Here is a 6000-nt window from a genome sequence, read left to right as displayed (position 1 = left end):
GAGTCATGCGGAACTCTGTTATGAACAGAAATACGTTGATATGTCATTTTCATACCTGGGATTCTCATGGTGTCCAGAAACATCCTCTTAGCAGGCAAGTAGTCCTGCTCTTTGTGATCACTAATTGCAAGTCTCATTAGTCCACTTCCCATGGGGGCCTCCAGTTCGCTGTTATACATAAACACACATTACATGGGCGTAATTCAACATGTGGCACACTTTTGTGAGCGAAAAGCCTAGATCTGTAAGGTGATCGAATAAACAAATAGTTTTAAGAAATCAACCGTCAAATTACCACATTGACAGTCTGTCAAATCAGCTGAGTAAGTGAATCAATAACAAGTCGCGTAAGGCGAAAATACAACATTTAGTCAAGTAGCTGTCGAACTCACAGAATGAAACTGAACGCAATGCAACGCAGCAAGACCGTATACTCGTAGCATCGTCAGTCCACCGCTCACGGCAAAGGCAGTGAAATTGACAAGAAGAGCGGGGTAGTAGTTGCGCTGAGAAGGATAGCACGCTTTTCTGTACCTCTCTTCGTTTTAACTTTCTGAGCGTGTTTTTAATCCAAACATATCATATCTATATGTTTTTGGAATCAGGAACCGACAAGGAATAAAATGAAAGTGTTTTTAAATTGATTTCGAAAATTTAATTTTGATAATAATTTTTATATATTTAATTTTCAAAGCTTGTTTTTAATCCAAATATAAAATATTTATATGTTTTTGGAATCAGCAAATAATGGAGAATAAGATGAACGTAAATTTGGATCGTTTTATAAGAAAATTATTTTTTTAACAATTTTCAGATTTTTAATGACCAAAGTCATTAACTAATTTTTAAGCCACCAAGCTGAAATGCAATACCGAAGTCCGGGCTTCGTCGAACATTACTTGACCAAAATTTCAACCAATTTGGTTGAAAAATGAGGGCGTGACAGTGCCGCCTCAACTTTCACGAAAAGCCGGATATGACGTCATCAAAACATATATCAAAAAATAAAAAAAACGTCTGGGGATATCATACCCAGGAACTCTCATGTCAAATTTCATAAAGATCGTCCAGTAGTTTAGTCTGAATCGCTCTACACACACACACACATACAGACAGACAGACACACACACACACACACACACACGCACGCACATACACCACGACCCTCGTCTCGATTCCCCCCTCTACGTTAAAACATTTAGTCAAAACTTGACTAAATGTAAAAAGAGACACATGAAACCCCACTGTGGGAGCCCCGAGAGGAAGTAAGATGCACTGAGAAATGAGCATAAAGAGAGAGAAAACGATACAGATAATAAGGGAGAGAGAAAAGACTATCTATATACAAAGAGAAAGAGATATGTTTTTTCCTATAAACCACATAATAGAACGCATCTGCATAGTTAATTTTGACGTTTAATGTTTAAAAGATCAAGCTATACAAATTCAAATGCGTTCGGTACAAGAGATAACAAGTCGCGTAAGGCGAAAATACAACATTTAGTCAAGTAGCTGTCGAACTCACAGAATGAAACTGAACGCAATGCAATGTTTCAGCAAGACCGTAGCATCGTCAGTCCACCGCTCATGGCATAGGCAGCGAAATTGACAAGAAGAGCAGGGTAGTAGTTGCGCTGAGAAGGATAGCACGCTTTTCTGTACCTCTCTTCGTTTTAACTTTCTGAGCGTGTTTTTAATCCAAACATATCATATCTATATATTTTTGGAATCAGGAACCGACAAGGAATAAAATGAAAGTGTTTTTAAATTGATTTCGAAAAAAAATTGTTGATAATAATTTTTATATATTTAATTTTCAGAGCTTGTTTTTAATCCAAATATAACATATGTATATGTTTTTGAAATCAGCAAATGATGGAGAATAAGATGAACGTAAATTTGGATAGTTTTATAAAACATTTTTTTTTTTTACAATTTTCAGATTTTTAATTACCAAAGTCATTAATCAAATTTTAAGCCAACAAGCTGAAATGCAATACCGAAGTCCGGGCTTCGTCGAACATTACTTGACCAAAATTTCAACCAATTTGGTTAAACAATGAGGGCGTGACAGTGCCGCCTCAACTTTCACGAAAAGCCGGATATGACGTCATCAAAGACATTTCTCAAAAAAATGAAAAAAAACCTCTGGGGATATCATACCCAGGAACTCTCATGTCAAATTTCATAAAGATCGGTCCAGTAGTTTGGTCTGAATCGCTCTACACGCACACACACACACACACATACACCACGACCCTCGTCTCGATTCCCCCCTCGATGTTAAAACATTTAGTCATAACTTGACTAAATGTAAAAACAAGGTACTGAACTTGTCAAATCCAGGTGCACGGAGCCCCTGGGGCTTTTAGTCATATCTCAGGCAGCTATCCGTTAGAAAAACTACCAAGTTTCATTAACTTGCACCCAAAGAGTCAAGAACTGCGATTGTTTTACGAATTAATTTCGTACTCGGACCCGGCTGGTCTTGACCTATTTTTGGATCTAAATTTAGATCAGGTAGATCACCACATCATGCACAAAAAGACACGTCACTAGCAAACTATGTCAGACGTCATGAGTTTGTGTAAAACAAAATGGAGGCCGGAATCACTCATTTGAATCGAACTCCGACCAAACACCACGTAATAACTAGGTTGATTTATGCACCCGCGTGAACAAGAAACTGTCGAGCTTAAAGGCATACTAACGCACTCCCGTGTTTACAAAGTGTAGTTTGCCCACAATCGATGTCAAACGCACCATAAGACCATATAATGACGATATGTCACCATGCGCGGACCATAATACATGCATTACAGCTTGTTCTAGCCTCTGAAAAAGTGAGGATGTCAACAAAGCCGCGGAGTTCTCTCCCTTGCATCAACGTTACATGTGTTGCCAAATCTATAAATAGGACGATCCAGATCAAAATGAAAATTCAAATATCTCAACATTTAAGGGGTCCTAGACCACAATATTTTGCAGGGAACTTAATTTAGCATGTCTCCAGCTGTTGGTAAAGCAATTAGCGTGTATAGTCATCGAGTACATATGGCTTTAACAGATGTCGTCGTTGGGTAGTTTTGGGTTTGTTTTACTACCATAGGAGGATTTTTGAACTGTAAATGCACTCAGCTGCAACAAAAACGTAAAACGAAGGCTGTGAGCTGCACTGTGCCCAAATGTGGAAAAACTGTTCACAGTATTAAAACACTTGATACCTCATATGCGCTTTGATGTCTGTGTTGTGCGAGTCATCAAACACACAGGCAACGTTCTCAGATAGACTCCATCGCCTTGCTGCTTCCAGTGCTGCCGCCTTCACCTTGAACTCTGTGTCCTTGGTGTAAGGGATGTAACAGTCGCCATTCTTGAAACTCAGCGCTTCTATCATCAGAGTGAGGTCGTCTCTCCAAGCGTTTTCCATTAGTGTGTACTGCATCTGCTTTTCTTCATCGGCCTAAAACAATACAGCCTCAGGTCTTCGCATACATACATACAATTGATTGATACAAAAAGTGGTAATTTCCTTGTCCTGTAGACATTTTTTTGACAATTGCTCTGCTACAGGGATGCCCAGCCATGCGTGACTGCAGCCTGTTTTGAGAGACTACTGGCAATTGAAAACGGCCTAAACGTTCATTGTTTAGCACATTTCTGCCAGCCAGTCACATTATTCTGACACCGGACCAACCAGTCCTAGCACTAACCCCATAATGCCAGACGCCAGGCGGAGCAGCCACTGGATTGCCAATTTTAAAGTCTTAGGTATGACCCGGCCGGGGTTCGAACCCACGACCTCCCGCTCACTGGGCGGACGCCTTACCACTAGGCCACCGTGTTGCGGTTTGCAAAAATATAAACAAATGAGTTTTGCAAGCCCTGATATCACCCTTCGTCTGACGCCAAATATATGAGACTTCCTACCTTACCACGCTTTGATAATCTGCATACCTGACTAAAGTCTGTTTGACTCTTTCCAAACTTCTAGGCCACAGTCACATTGTCATTTTCATGAGCGCTTTTGAACTGGAGATATTAAACTTAGCATAGACTCTCTCGCGATAGAAGGCAAGTCTGGTTGATTTTTGTAAAATGTTAAGGTTGGAGTGCCATGGGATCACGTTCAGGTAAGACAGCAGTTGTTTTTGTTTTTAAGTTATAAAATAAAGATCTCTGAAAGTGTCAACACAATAAGGGTGGGTGTGATGACTTCCAGGCATGATCAATGCAATATGTCAACATTGACCACATTAACTTTAAGGTCACAGCGTGTTGGCTCGGGTAAAAAAAAGTATAGAATTACCGTTTTCTTTGATTTGTTTAAAGCAAGATCTCTCAAAGTTCAAAGTGTTTGAAGCTACATTTCTGAAACTTTACACACTTTCATGGCGTATATATATGTTACAGTCAATAAGTAAAATCAGTCATTACGCGTAATAACTGAAATTTAAGTCATTCCGTGTAATGACTGTGTTAGGAAACGCTGCCGTGGCTGAGCTTTGGTTCAGTTTTGTGTGTTGCATGTGGTTGACTTGTTTGTACTTTGTGGGAAAGTACCGATATTATATTTTGTAAACACAATATTTATGCTTGGGCGAGAATGCAGGTGAACTTTCTAGTCCTGTCAAAACAGGTTGTTTACCATGCTGTTTTAGTCGTGAGTTCGTGGCGTTCGTTCGGATTAAGTGTGTCGGCGCTTTTGATGTACGTCAGAGAGAATGTCGCTAGTTTAGTCCATGCACGGCTCGTATAATGTAGTTGTATCGTGTTCGGTCTGGAATATTCTCGAGATTGAGTATTTACTATATATGCCAGCGCGATTTGAATGTTAAAAAAGCTTCTATTTGAGTTCTGCTACGTTGTGCAGTTGTATGTATTGAATGCTGAATAAATCCTCGAACTCAATTTGACGAGTTGTTTTCTGTTGCTGCGAAGACGGGCGACGTAGAATAAAAGAACACAACTATACGACATTTGAGAACTTGTGGCAATCTCACATGAAACACACACATACTAAAATCTCTAGTCATTGCGTGTAATGACTGGATCGTCATGGGTGACAGTCAATAGATGAAATCAGTCAATAAGCGTAATGACTAACATTTCTTTGTACATGTATTCAATATATCTGTTTATTACACCCTTTCATTCCAAAACAAGACACCTTGAACATGCATTACATTTGCTTCTATTTACCTTTAATCAAATGAAATGTAAATGAGGCTTTGCCAAAAGGTGCCATCATTTCAGACCCATGTGTGTTTGGAAAGCAAGTGTAATTAACTGGATTACCACAACATGTATTGTGCTTTGAAAAAGGGAGTTTGATGAATGTTTTTTTTAATGTTTTGAAGCCTGTTGTTGTTGTGAATGTTAAATAAAAAAATAAAATGTTTCAAACATACACCGGAAACGGCCCCGAAAATTTTTGGACATTTTGGTGTCCTCGGGGAATTTTCGATTTTTCATGATCTGCATCACTGCATCGGTTTTAATCTGCGTATTTCATACAGTCTAAGCATGCAACTCTTTGTAGAATGTGCAACAATCGTAATTAGAACCAGAATTTACCGAAAAAAAACCCCAGTAAATACCCGGTTTTTTTCCAAGGGCTCATGTCCGCAGACCAACTTGTTTACAGATTCGATTTTCGCCGGTCTTGGTGCTTTGAATGGCCGCCATTTTGGATGAAAACGATACTTTCGTATTCGAGGAAATAAAAGCAGTGTGTTGCATTTGAGTCAGAATTTGCGAAGTTATTGTATCTAGTGTGGAGAAAAGTGCAGTACACATACGCTTTTTTTCGTATTTCTTATTTCCCCAATGAAAGTCCTGTAAAGTGTAATAGTACAAAAGGTGACCCAGTACAAATCGCCAGTGCGTAGATAGGTCACTTTAAGCCGACAACTTGTGTGCACCAGGGTTGGGTTTCTCCTCTTTCTCTTAGCAAGACTTTGGTGCCAAGCGGTTAATCGCTTGCACTGGTGGCCCTGG

The sequence above is a fragment of the Littorina saxatilis genome, unplaced genomic scaffold (genome assembly GCF_037325665.1).
Source record: "Littorina saxatilis isolate snail1 unplaced genomic scaffold, US_GU_Lsax_2.0 scaffold_173, whole genome shotgun sequence".
Lineage (NCBI taxonomy): Eukaryota > Metazoa > Mollusca > Gastropoda > Littorinimorpha > Littorinidae > Littorina > Littorina saxatilis.
Note: the sequence above shows the minus strand (reverse complement) of the source record.